The sequence below is a fragment of the Monodon monoceros genome, unplaced genomic scaffold (assembly GCF_005190385.1).
Source record: "Monodon monoceros isolate NGI ecotype Baffin Bay Population unplaced genomic scaffold, NGI_Narwhal_1 Super_Scaffold_18, whole genome shotgun sequence".
In the NCBI taxonomy this organism is placed as follows: Eukaryota; Metazoa; Chordata; class Mammalia; order Artiodactyla; family Monodontidae; genus Monodon; species Monodon monoceros.
This window is the reverse complement of record NW_021703774.1, coordinates 148,839,545-148,852,990: the sequence shown is the minus strand read 5'-3', so window position 1 is coordinate 148,852,990 and position 13,446 is coordinate 148,839,545. Positions and strand designations below refer to the sequence as shown.

The 13,446-nt window shown below is 45.1% G+C and overlaps 1 pseudogene; it reads right to left on the bottom strand.

The window, feature by feature from the left end:
* Positions 1-5,098: 5,098 nt before the first annotated feature.
* Positions 5,099-7,144, bottom strand: LOC114897996 (annotated as a pseudogene).
* Between the last annotated feature and the right edge of the window lie 6,302 nt (positions 7,145-13,446).

The window sequence follows — 13,446 nt, the reverse complement described above, 5'->3', positions numbered from 1 at the left end:
ATTCTCATTATGTGCAGATTCCGTGTTTGCAAATTTCCTACTTGCTAAAATTCACTTGTAACCCCAAGAAGCGGGGCAGGAGAGGGGAGAAGAAAGCAGCAGCAATGACAGAGGCGGTAGAGAACCAGGGAAGGTTTAGGACTGGGTGTTTTGGATGAGATCCAGAGCCTCCCTCTTTTTTTTTTTTCTTCAGCTAAGACAGCAAAAGAGATGATTTATTGTACACATGTTACATTCAGCCACAAGTGAGAACAGAACTAGTCCAGAATGTCAAAGGTCCAGGGCAAAGGACCAAAAGGGACCGTTTTGATACGAGCAAGGGGGTTCTCTCAAAGGTGGTCGAGGCGATCAGAATGGCCATCGATGTTCCAGATCCACTGAGACAAGTTCTAGACAGTAGGCAAGCAGTCCAACAATTTGTACCAGCGTCCCTGGCCTCTGGCTTCCCTTGTTTCTGCTCCTGTGGCTTTCTAGGTCCTCCCTCTTTTTCTCCAGGGCAGCTGTGAGAGGCAGGGTGGGGCTCACATCTCCAGGGCAATCAAGGAAGTGCCCGATTGCTATGGCCTAAAGTGCTTTCCATTTTCTGGGGTGAGGCCTAAGCCCTGAAGTGGCCCAGCCTTGAGTAAGTTCTGATTGCTCACCCATCCAGGAAATTACCTTCTGTCTGGCAGAGATCTTGTTGAAAATGACCTGGGGTGGGTGGACTGGGTCCCCACTCCAAGGTGATCCAATATGGCCTGGATAGCTTGGAGGGAGTCTGGGATATCTTGGGGGTGACCTGGGTCAGAGAAGCAAGGAGGGGGCAGGACTGTCTGCCCTTATAGTGGTTCATCAGAGATGAGAGATGAGGCCTGAAGTCTCTCTGTCTCCCACGGCAGTCACCGCAGTCACTCAACCCAGTACCTTTCCCTTAGGACCCCCATGCAGCCTCAAAGGACATCTGTAATGGGGAAGGTAGGGGAACCACCCAGGGCAGCCCTCAGGTTCAGAGAGGGCAATGGAGTCACACAAGGGCACACAGCCAACCAGAGACAGAAGCAGAATGGAATCTAGTTCTCACTCCCACACTTAGAGTTATTTTTGTTTTCCCTCCAAATTATCAGTTTCTTTCTTTCTTTTTTTTTTTTTCAGTATTAATGCTTTATTTCCTAAACAGGGTAGTGGTTTCACAGGTGTTTATTACATTAGTCCTTATAGCCTCTGTATGTCTGAAATACATCATTATTTTTAAAGGGGGTAAATGGTAAATTTGTAGAATACAAGAACAGTTTAGAGGAGAGCTTGCTGAGGGAGGGGCATGGATGGGCATAGGGATGAAGAAGTAACAGTCGTGTCTCAGGGCTGAGGAACTGATCTCCATCCCCTTCATCCCCACTGCAGTTTTCTTGGTTCAGGTTTTCATCTTTTCAATAGCTTCCTGTTTGTTTTACCTTGTTAAAGTCTTGTTCCCCAGAATTTATTGTTTATAGTTCTGAGCGGAATTGTCAGTTTCTGAAGGACCAAGACTCTTGTCCTGTGTCAGTCCCTTCCCCTTTACTTCCACCAGGGCCTAGACTCCAGAGCTAGTTTCCTAGCAGATGGGTTTGGTCTTTTCTGTTAACACCCAGGCGAGATGCAGATCCACTCCCTGCTATTTCTTAAAGGGACCCACACACAGAGCCCACAAGGGAAGAGACTAGGTTGTCTAATCCAACTGCCACCTGATGCTTGGATGCCGCAATGACATTTCCGCCTGTGGCTGGCTGGCTGCATTTTGCTCACACACGCCGTTGGCAGACGGTTCATTATGGTTCAAGTCAGTCTTTTTATTTCTAAAGAAAGGTGTAAAAAAGATATTCCTCATCCTAAATGGAAACTGGGTGCTTGTGGTTTGCCCCCCACATACCCTGGATCTGTCTTTGGAGTCTGCACAAAACACCACCTCTTTCAATCTCATCTCAAATCTGCAGAGTTGAAGATAGACCCATGTCCCCAGAAATGGGTTCAAGGCTTGGTTTCACTCCTTTAGTTGCTTTAATTTCCTGTAAAGAGCATGCGTTTATTTGCTTTTGTAATTATAAAGGAAGCTCCTTATTAAAAATTTTTTTTATTATGGTAAATTTCATATAGGAAAATGCACAAATCTTAACTGTACAGCTCAACTTTTCCCTATGTATACACCCACATAACCTCCACCCAGTTCAAGATATAGAACATTTCTATCTCCCTGGAAGTTCCCTTGTGCCTTTTTCAATCAATACCCAATCCACCAGAGGTAACGACTATTCTGATTTCTGTCACCATAGGTTAGTTTTGCTTATTCTTGAACTTCTTATGAATGGAACCATATAGTATGTATTCTTCTGTGTCTGGTTTCTTTGCCTTAGCACAATGTTTTTGAGATTTATCTGTGTTGTTCTGTGTACTAGTATTTTTTTTTTCATTTTGATTATTGCTGGTAGTATTTCATTTTGTGAATACATCACCAAGTGTTTTATTCTCCTGTTGATGGATATTTGGATTTTGTCCAATTTTGGCTGTTGACTAAAGTTGCTGTGAACATTCTTGTACCAGACTTCTGACAGACATATGAACTAATCTTTCTTGGGTGTATGTCTGCATGTGGAATTGTTGTGTCATAGTGTAGATGTATGTCTGGCTTTTTAAGGATCTGCCAAATAATAACATATGAAAATTCAAGTTAGTCCACATCCTCAGCAACCCTAGATGACGGGTTTTTTTTAAAAGCCTTTCTTCTGAATGTATCAAGTATCTCATTGTTGCTTTGACTTGCATTCTTTGATGAGATATTATTTTAGGCAGTTTCATACATTACTGGCCATTTGTCCTTTGTGAAATGCTTGTTCCAAGTCTTTTACTCATTTTGAATTGAATGCTTGTATTTTTCTTAACGATTTGTAAGGGTTCTTTCTATATTCTGGATATGATTTATCAGTCTCTACCTTGCTGATTTGTTTTCTTAATGGTATCTGTTGATGATTAGATGTTTTTAAGTCCAATTTATCCATTTTTTAATAGCTAAGTGCATTTTGTGATCTGACTAAGAAATCTTTACCTACCCCAATATCAAAAAAACTCTATGTATTTATTTAGAAGTTTGAGTGGTGAAGTTTTTACATTTAGGTCTATGATCCACCTTAGAATTATTTTCTGTGTATAGTTTAAGGGTCAGGGTTCTTTTTTCTCCACATACATCTAATTGTTCCAATATCATTTATTAAAACGCCATCCTTCCTCTACTTAATTACAATGACACCTTTGATGAAAATCAAGAGAGCATACACGTGTGGGTCCATTCTAGACTCTTTATTCTGTTCCAGTGATCGTATTTGTCTATTTTTGCTCCAAAAGGTCCCTGCTATTAATTACTATAGCTTTATAGTAAATCTTGAAATCTGGTGACATAAGTCTTCCAACTTTTTTTCAAGAGTTCTTGTATATTCTGGGCTTCCCTCGTGGTGCAGTGGTTAAGAATCCGCCTGTCAATGCAGGAGACACGGGTTTGAGCCCTTGTCCGGGAAGATCCCACATGCCGCGGAGCAACTAAGCCCGTGCGCCACAACTACTGAGCCTGCGCTCTAGAGCCCGCGAGCCACAACTACCGAGGCTTCGTGCTGCAACTACTGAAGACTGCACGCCTAGAGCCTGTGCTCCGCAACAAGAAAAGCCACCGCAATGAGGAGCCCGCGCGTCGCAACAAAGAGCAGCCCCGGCTCTCCACAACTAGATACAACTAGAGAAAACCTGGGCACAGTAACGAAGACCCAATGCAGCCAAAAAAAAAAAAGAGTTCTTGGATATTCTAGGTCCTTTAATTATCACGTAAATTTTGCTATCACCTTGTCAATTTACACACAATCACACACACGTACTAAACACATGGCTTGTGGGAATTTTAATTGGATTGCATTGAACCTATAGACCAATTTAGAAAAAATCAATAACAATATTGAGTCTTCCAATTTATGAACATGGAATATCTGTCCATTTACTGAGGTAATCTTTAATTTTTCTCCAGATATATTTTATAGTTTTCAGTGTCAAGGTCTTGCACACCTTTCAATAGATTTATTCCTAGGTATTTAATATTTTTCATGCAGTTACAAATAGTATTGATTTTTTTATTTATGAAATTTATTTTCTTATATAAATTATGTATTTCTCTGGGCAGACAACCTTCACCTTATTGCACTAATAGCACATCTGTAATACCAAGCTACAGGACAAGTCTTAACAAGGTCTGTATTCAACGTAGCACTTGTCTACCGGGCACTGTAGAAGAGGATGAGGAAAAGCCAGGATCCAGCTCAGGTGAAGAAGGGGAGGGGGCAATGTGTCTCGCCTCTGACAGTTGGTTTTCTCCCGGGAAGGGGAACATGCAAAGTTATGTCTGGATTCTGGAAGAGGGAGGAGATCTTGGAGGCTGAGAAGCCCAATGCAACACTGCAGCTCGGCTCCCTTTATCTCTGGGGGAAGCAGGGACTCCTCTTTCACTCATCTGTAACACATCACTCTGGCCTAGCTGATGCTTTGGGTAAACAGAGACAGGGGTCATCCTCAAATTAGCAGCACTTAAGAACAGGCCATACACTGCCACAGTGTGCCACAGTCCCTGGGGGTCCCTGGCCCCAGGGACCTGAAAGCTGTGTATCCTAGGGAGAGGTGCCACTCAAGACCCAGAGATGGCTGTGGAAGTCCCTTTATCTAATGGAGCTGGGGATGATGCTTGGACGTCCCCATGACCACACTTAGCTAGCAAAGCTCTGGTGTTGGATCTTCTAACCATTGGTCAAAGCTGTAATGAGACCGAGTCTGTAGGCAGAGTGAAGGGATGCCTGAGTAGGAAGGGGGAGGAGCGTGGGGATGGGGGCGGGTAATGGGCAGTGATTATAACATGATTAGGTCCTCCTTGCAGATGGAGGCTGGGCTGAACTGGGAGTGGGGTTAGGAGGGGCTGCAAGACCCCGCCCGGAGCTCCTCTCACTCTGCCTTTGAACAACGCTGAAGACAATTTGCTCACATGCTCTAGAGCACATTCTTGATACAGGGATGGGGGCTTTGCGGGGAAGTGGTGATTTGGTATTGGCCAAGAGCCACATTAAGCCTGTATGAGGGCAACCACCACAACCTTGGCATTGAGACTGCATAGGTCACAGTAGATCTGGCCAGTGCCCACAAAGACGATGGGTTTGCTTGTGATGTAGGTCATAGAAATAGCAGCTCCCACCTTGTCATCAATGGTATCAAATTTGGTAAGGACACTGAGGTGTCTGGGCCATAGAATGGTCAGCCAAGGCTCTGTTGAACTTGACCAGCTGGTCCACGGCCTCATTGCCTACTAAGTCCTCCCCCACAAACAGCACCAAGTCGGTGCATTGACAGTAATGAGCTTGGCTAGGGCAGTCATCAGAGGGGCATTGTCTTGCATTCGGCCAGCTGTGTCCACCAGCACCACATCAAAACCTTGGTTATGTGCAAAGGCAACGGCTTCCATGGTAATGCCAGCAGCATCCTTGCCATAGCCCTTCTCAAACAACTGCACCATGGTGTGGCTGCCGTGATTCTCGGGGGGGGTGTAGGGCACTCAAATGCCGGGTGTGTGTCCACAGCTGCTCCACAGCCCCGGCACGAAATGTATCGCAGGCAGGAATGAGGACACTGAAGCCATTCTCTAACAGCCAGAAGGAAATCTTGGCAAGATTAATAGACTTCCCCATGTCATTCACACCACAGAAAGTGACCACGTAAGGGCGCTGATGGTGCTGGGCATCCATGATATCCTGGAGCATGTCCACACAGTGCTGTGGCTGCAGAATCTGCACCAGGGACTCTTGGAGAGCTTGCTTTGGAAGTCACCGTGCTGAACGTCCCCATCACCTTCCCTTCCAGCTTGTTGGCCACAGATTCACAGAGTTGCACTGCAATGTCTGCTGCCACGTTCTTAGCGATGAGATGGTCACGCATCTTGTCCAGCACAGATTCCATATCTTCACGACTCAAGCTCTTGGAACCCTCAAGCCCCCTCAGCATCCCAAACATGCCACCCACATTCCCCTTGGTAGCACTAGGTTTGATGGAGTTTTGAGCAGCCCCTTAGTCATCTGAGCTGCTGCAGTCCAGATCCTAAAGCTGCCTCCCAGACCCAGTCCCTCGAATCAAGTTGATGCCCTCGGCTGGGGCCACCTCAGGGGCTCCATTGGTGGTGGGAGTGCAATAGTCCAAGACTTCTCTGTTAGCAGAGCCACCCAGTGCCCACACCCCGGGCACCTTTTTGCCCTTCTCCTTGGGAGCATTTGACTTACTGGACTTGCCGGACTTCTCCATACCCCTCTCATGCTTCTGAATGAACTCTTTTCACTTCCTGCGGATCAATTCCTGTTTGGAAAGTTCTATACCATTCTCAGGCCCCACTGGGAGACCTGACTTTTCTGCAGGGACTTCTTTGCTGGTAGCCAAAGGGACATCAGAACCTTCCTTCTTGGTCCCCTTGTTTTGTTTTTTTTTTGCTGTTCTTGGCTTTTTCCTTAGGCTTTTCACCCCGTGTCTCAATCATGGACCTCACAGGTTTCTTGGCCTTTTCAGAATCTTCCAATTTCTTCATGGTTGTGGGAGCACGGATCTTACTGCTCTCCTCTGATTCACGAAGGAGCCGCAGAAACATTCTGGCAATTGAAAGTGCCATTCAATAGACTTAAGGCACGTTGCTGTTGGATCTCAGTGCGGTGCTTGTCACAAAACAGCCGGTGCACAGCGTCTATCAACTTGCCTGCGTATGTCAGTGTTAGGATCTTCTGAAAACCTACCACAAACACCAGCTCAAACTGGTTGTCCAGTTTATACCTGAGCGTGAGTGCCTCATGGGTGAAGGAGTTGTTACCTCCCCTTTCCTGCCACAGTACCGAACGAATCAACGCGTTAATGAGCCGGGTGCCTGAGTCGCTCACGCCCTGGAAGCGCCAGAGCACGAGCCGCCTTTGGAGAAAATGGTGAAGAGGTTGAGCGTGGCGGCAGCGGGAAAGGAACCGGGCTGGCGCCGGGAACTCAGGCCGAGATCGTCGTTGCTTCCTGCTGCGCCAAGCGCTGGACACGTCCCACCAGTGGCCCCGGACACCGGCTCCAATGGTATTGTTTTGTTAAGTTTCATTTTCCAATTGTTTCTTGCTAGTATGTATCAACAGAAATACATTTGTTTTGTATATTGATCTTGTATCCAGTAGCCTTTTTCAATTCACTTATTAATTCTATGAAACTTCCATATATTTAATTTAAAAAACATCTTCATCGATCTTAAAGTTCCAGCTGGTATTTTCATTATTTTAAAGCATCCCATTTATTGACCATCACCGCTTATCTTTCTGGCTCACTCTCTTAAATATCGTGAATCCATTAACTTTCTAACCTCTTCAGGACCTCCAGCCCATTGACCCTACCACCTTTTTATTGCCCTTCACCTTGCCTACTTAGCTCTTGGGGTCCATGGTCTCATCATTATCATTACTTTCTTGCTCTCGTTCCTCTATATAGATCTTGCTTGGATACATTCCTGTTTAAATCCAAATCCCAGGCTCAACATGGTTGAGAAAAAGACACAACGATATTGGCTAGTTTCACTATAAATGGGCCTGTGATGCTACTCATTTCCCAAGTCCATTTGTTCTTCCACTCTTAACTGACTATCTCACACCCTCTGTCTTCTCAAACCTCCAAAGCCTCCTCTCCACCCTCACTCTCAAATGGTGATCTTCCTTCTTATTTCATTAGAAAAGCAATCAAAAGAGAACTTCTACATTCTACGACCAACACATCAACCTACCCACCAGTATCTGCACTCCTTTATTCGAGCGCATTCGTCATACAATAGTTTTATCTCTCTCTCTCTCACATCTTCCATTACTCCCTCTCTAATGATTCATTCTCAGCAGCTCACAAACAGGCCATGTTATCTCCTGTCTTAAAAACCAAATCAGGGCTTCCCTGGTGGCGCAGTGGATAAGAATCTGCCTGCCAATGCAGGGGATATGGGTTTGATCCCTGGTCTGGGAAGATCTCACATGCGGCGGAGCGACTAAGCCCATGTGCCACAACTACTGAGCCTGTGCTCAGGAGCCTGTGATCCACAACTACTGAAACCCGCGTGCCTAGAGACCGTGATCCGCAACAAGAGAAGCCACTGCAATGAGAAGCCCCCGCTCGCCACAACTGGAGAAAACCCACGCACAGCAATGAAGACCCAACACAGCCAAAAAAAGAAAATAAAGAAAATAAAATCAAACCAAATCCCTCCTCTGACAGCACACTTTTTTCTAGGTAACGTCTCATTTTTCTAATCTACTTTATAGCAACACATCTCAAAAGCTTGCCTTTATCCTCTCTCTCTACTTTGTCTACTCCCATTCTCTCTTGAACCCACTCCAGTCCACTTACCCTAGCTGCAGGGAGTGCTGTAACAGGGAGCAGAGAAAAGAGCAGCATCTAGAGAGAGGGATGATTGGACTCTAATCCGGTCAGCCTTTGCCCCAACTATTACACCAAAACTGCTCTTGTCAAGGTCACAAATGACCTCCATGTTGCTAAGTCCAGCGGTCAGTTGCCCTCTTACTTGCATATCTACAGCCCAGATGATCACTTCCTCCTTGAAACTCATTTGACCTCACAGGGACACTCTTCTCTCTTTGTTCTCTTTTTCCCTCTGGGGCTTTCTTCCCATCTTCCCAACCTCTACCTGAAGTGCCCAGGACCCAGTCTCAGACCTCTTCTCTTGTCTACACTTGGTTGATGGCTCTCAACCCTATCAGATCCAATACTCCCTTTTAATTTAATTTAATTTAGTTTTTAAATGTTTTATCATAAATAATGTCAAACATACAAACGAAAGTGGAGAGAATAGTACAATGTATTCCCATATATCTATTACCTGGGTTCAGTATTTAACAATACTTCTCCCCATTTGCTTTATCTATCCCTTTTTCTATTTTTCTTTGCAGAAGTCTGGGATTTGAAAGCAAATCCCCAGACACCAGTCATTTCACTCCTACCTACTTCAGTATGCATTTCTTTTTCTCTCTTTCTTTTGTAATTCAAGCAAGATCGGTATGCATTTCTTTTTTTTTTTTTTTTTTTGCTGTACGTGGGCCTCTCACCGCTGCAGCCTCTCCCACTGTGGAGCACAGGCTCCGGACGCGCAGGCTCAGCAGCCATGGCTCATGGGCCCAGCCGCTCTGCGGCACGCGGGATCCTCCTGGACCAGGGCACGAACTCGCGTCCCCCGCATCGGCAGGCGGACCCACAACCACTGCGCCACCAGGGAAGCCCCTGGTATGCATTTCTTAAAGACATGGGCCATTGTCTTGCAAAACCACAATGCCATGACCATACCTAACAGCATTTAAAATAGTTCTTTGGTATCATTTAATATCCAGTCCATAATTGCACTTTCCCTAATGTCTCAGATATGTGTTATTACAGTGGATTTGTTCAAACTTGGATCCAAACATGTCTCCACATTATATTTTGCTGCCGTATCCTTTCAACTTTATTCATTGCCAGCAGTCCTCCTCTTCCCTTTATTTTTCATATCATTGACTTATTGCAGAAACCAGCTCAATTGTCCTGTAGAATGTTCCACATTCTTGATTTATTCCTTTTTTATAACAAATCTTTTGTAATTTGCCCTTTACTGTCCTGAAATGAAATTGAGAAATAATGTAGCTACTGTATTAGTTAGGGTCTGGCAGGAAACAGATGGCACACTCAAGCCGAGTCCAATCAAGGCCAGTTTTATGAAGGGATTATTGACAAAGATTGGGCAAAGTTAAGGGAACCAACAAGAAATGAGGAAGCACTAGAGGATGTGTCTGCCATCCCTGGGCCTGAAGGACCAAGAGGAGGGAGTGGTATGTCCCTTTGGCTGAACCCCACAGGAAGCCACTGGGCAAGGGAGCTGGTTGATGTCATTTATGAAAGTTGGCCTCCTGGGGCAGGTAGCAGGGTGCAGTAGAGCAGAGAGTAGATTGGGTCGAGAGGGACAAATGAAGTATATCCCTCAAAGCAGTCTACACACATAATTTCAAAATAATGAATTGAATTTCCTGTATTACAAGGAAAAACAAGAGGAAACTAATGTATAAAGTATTATATATTTGAATATGCAAAAATTTTGCACAACTTCACCAGAAGCCCTGATGGAATCTTCAGATGCTTGCAGCCGTTCCTAGAATCACTGTGTCTGCCAAAGCTGCACATGCAGACTGATCCAGGAGAACTGGAGTGGCATCTCAAATACAGAGAGAAGCCATGTTGCTGATTTTCGAATCAAGACCAAGCACCCTCTTGCATCAATTACAGGGAAATGGCGTTCCTGGGAAACTTGGTGTATATTAAAACAATACCCCGAATACTCGGTGTTTATGTGGAGAATAGATTTAGGCTCTATGTTGAGATAAATAATAAACATATTTTTTACCAAATGAATGTCTGATAGAACATTTTAAATTAATTAATTTATTTATCTGCGGTACGCGAGCCTCTCACTGTTGTGGCCTCTCCCGTCGTGGAGCAAAGGCTCCAGACGCGCAGGCCCAGCAGCCATGGCTCACGGGTCCAGCCGCTCCGCAGCATGTGGGATCTTCCCAGACCGGGGCACGAACCCGTGTCCCCTGCATCGGCAGGCGGACTCTCAACCACTGCGCCACCAGGGAAGCCCCTGATAGAACATTTGAAAATCATATGGAATGCGGGACAATTTCTGTTATGCAGGACTGTCCCGTGCATTGCAGGATGCCGAGGAGCCCTGGCCCCACCCACTAAAGCCTCATAGTGCGCCCCACCCTAATCATGAATACATAACCTCCCCCAGCAAAAACGTCCTGGCAATTTTCCAAAATGTTTTCTAGTGGGTGGATCATCCTGTTGGAGAATCATTGGCTTAAGTGATCTCCTCTGGTCTCATGGATTTAAGTACACTGACGGCTTCCAAATTATTCATTGTCTCATCCTCTCTCCTGAGTGTACACTTGTAGATTAAATTTCTACTTCATGTCTCTGTTTACATCACTAACTGGTACCTCAAAGTTTACATGTTACAACCAAAACCTTGAACCTACTCCTGAACGCAGGCACCTCCAACCTTCTCCTCCCCCAGAATTTTTTTTTTTTTTTTGGCTGCATTGTGTCTTCGTTGCTGCGCATGGGCTTTCTCTTCATTGCGGTGCGCATGCTTCTCATTGCAGTGGCTTCTCTTGCTGCGGAGCATGGGCTCTAGGCGTGCGGGCTTTAATAGTTGTGGCACACGGGCTCAGTAGTTACGGCTCGTGGGCTCTAGAGTGCAGGCTCAGCAGTTGTGGCGCACGGGCTTAGTTGCTCCGAGGCATGTGGGATCTTCCCAGACCAGGGCTTGAACCTATGTCCCCTGCATTGGCAGGCGGATTCTTAACCACTACGCCACCAGAGAAGTCCCAAGATTTATTTTAGTTTAGTAAGTAACAATTTAATTCTTCTAGTTGTTCAGGCCAAAAAAATTAGAATCATTCCCAACACCTCTCTTTTTCTCATGCTCCACATGGGATCCATCATCAATTCAGTTGGCTCCACCTCCGAAATACATTCCAATCTGATCAATTTTACCATCCCCACCACCACTTTGGTCCAAGCCATTGTCCTCTCCCAAACTGTTACAACAGCCTCCAGAAGGGTATCCCTGTTTCCACCCTGGCCTCTACTTTCTATCTGCAACATGGTAGCCAGTGAGATCACTTAAAAAATGTGAGTTAGATCAGCTCCCGCCTCTACTCAAAGCCATGCAAAGTCCTAAGTGAAATGGGAACCTCTGGTATCTCTGTGTCTCCAAATTCCTTCTTCCTGTAAGGAGGCCAGTCAGATTGGATTAGGGCCCATCCGAACAGTCTCTTTTAACTTAAGCACCTCTTTCAAAGTAGTCCATTCTGAGGTACTGGGGATTGAGCTTCAACATATGAATTTTGGAGAAACACAATTCAGCCTATAACAACATCCCTATTCATATGAGGGATAGTTGCATTGTATTAAGGAAAACATTACTGTTCTTTGAGAGTTAAATATGGACAGAAGAATGTATATGAATTTCACTGACTAGGTAAAGGGGTAGACCATATCAGATTGTTGGCATCTCAGCACCATTCTCACTTCCTTCTAAGATTCATCCTCACTTCCCCTATATTTTGGAGGCTGGAAGCCTCAAGACTATGTTTCCCAGATTCCCTCGACAGCACAGTTCTGGGTTGTGTCCTGCAAATGAGAGGTGCACGTGTGGGATTTTCAAAGCAGAGGAAAGGAGAGACCATTTTTACTCTGTCAGTGGTGACCAGGCTAGGGCTTCTGCAGGCGGCAGGTGGAGGTTTGGAGTGTAGCTTCAGGCATCCTCCTGTGAATCACCCACTTTGTGTCTCTGGTAACTGAGATCATTGGTGTTGGTTCCTTATGATTTCTGCACTTCCTGATTACCTAAACATTAGCAGGCATGTTTTTGGCTGCAGGATTCTTTGCAAGATACTTCTCAAAATCTTGTATTATCATTACCAAGCCCTCTTCTTCTCCCTCGATTATACAGGCGTGGAGGCCCAGCTGGGCAGGCCAAGTTGCAGTAGCCTAGTTCTCCAACTGGGAGCAGAGGAAGAGAGCTCTTTCTCATCAGCTTTCATAATACCCTCAAGGCTTGGGTTCTAACATTTTTCCCAGGGAAACTCTGCACTGGTGGTTGGTTGCAGGACATTTAGGGTGATGAATTAAATATTGCACATAGGATTGGAAGACTTTAGTTCTAGGCCTAGCCTAACTATGGGATTACTACATGGCCTTGGACAAAACCCTTGACTTTTGGGGTCTTACTTTCCCCATTTATAAAATGAGAGAAAGAAGAAGAAAACAAATTTGAGTCATAGCTAACATTTACACAGTACTTTCTATGTTCCAGTCATTATTCTGAAGACTTTTCATATAGCCACTCATTGAATCATCATAAAAATCATATGAGAAAGGTACCATTTATATCTTACATTTGGGGAAACAGATACTAAGAAACTTACCCAGGAAGTCTGTGTCCTTGTTGGGGCTTTGAGCCATTAAGCTATTTGGCCTCTTGTTTCATGAAAATGTGTGATAAATGGCAATCGATTTACAGTTTGGAAATGACTAGTTTGGGATGTACTGGCCTTTGTCCCAAGTTCTTTGGCCTCCCAAACAAAGTAGGAATTCACTGGATCCAGGAACTAAAGACATTAGGAATTGTCCTGTGTCTTCCTCTCGTGTGACTCTGCATAACTTTGCTCAGCGTTTTGTTCCACTGGCAGGTAGAAGACGGCCAACCCATAGCTCTGAAGCGTATTTCTCTGTTCAAGTGACCTCCGCTGATTGAGTTAGACACTCCTGATTCTAATTATGGATTTCCCTGAGAGAGAGAGAGAGAGAGAGAGA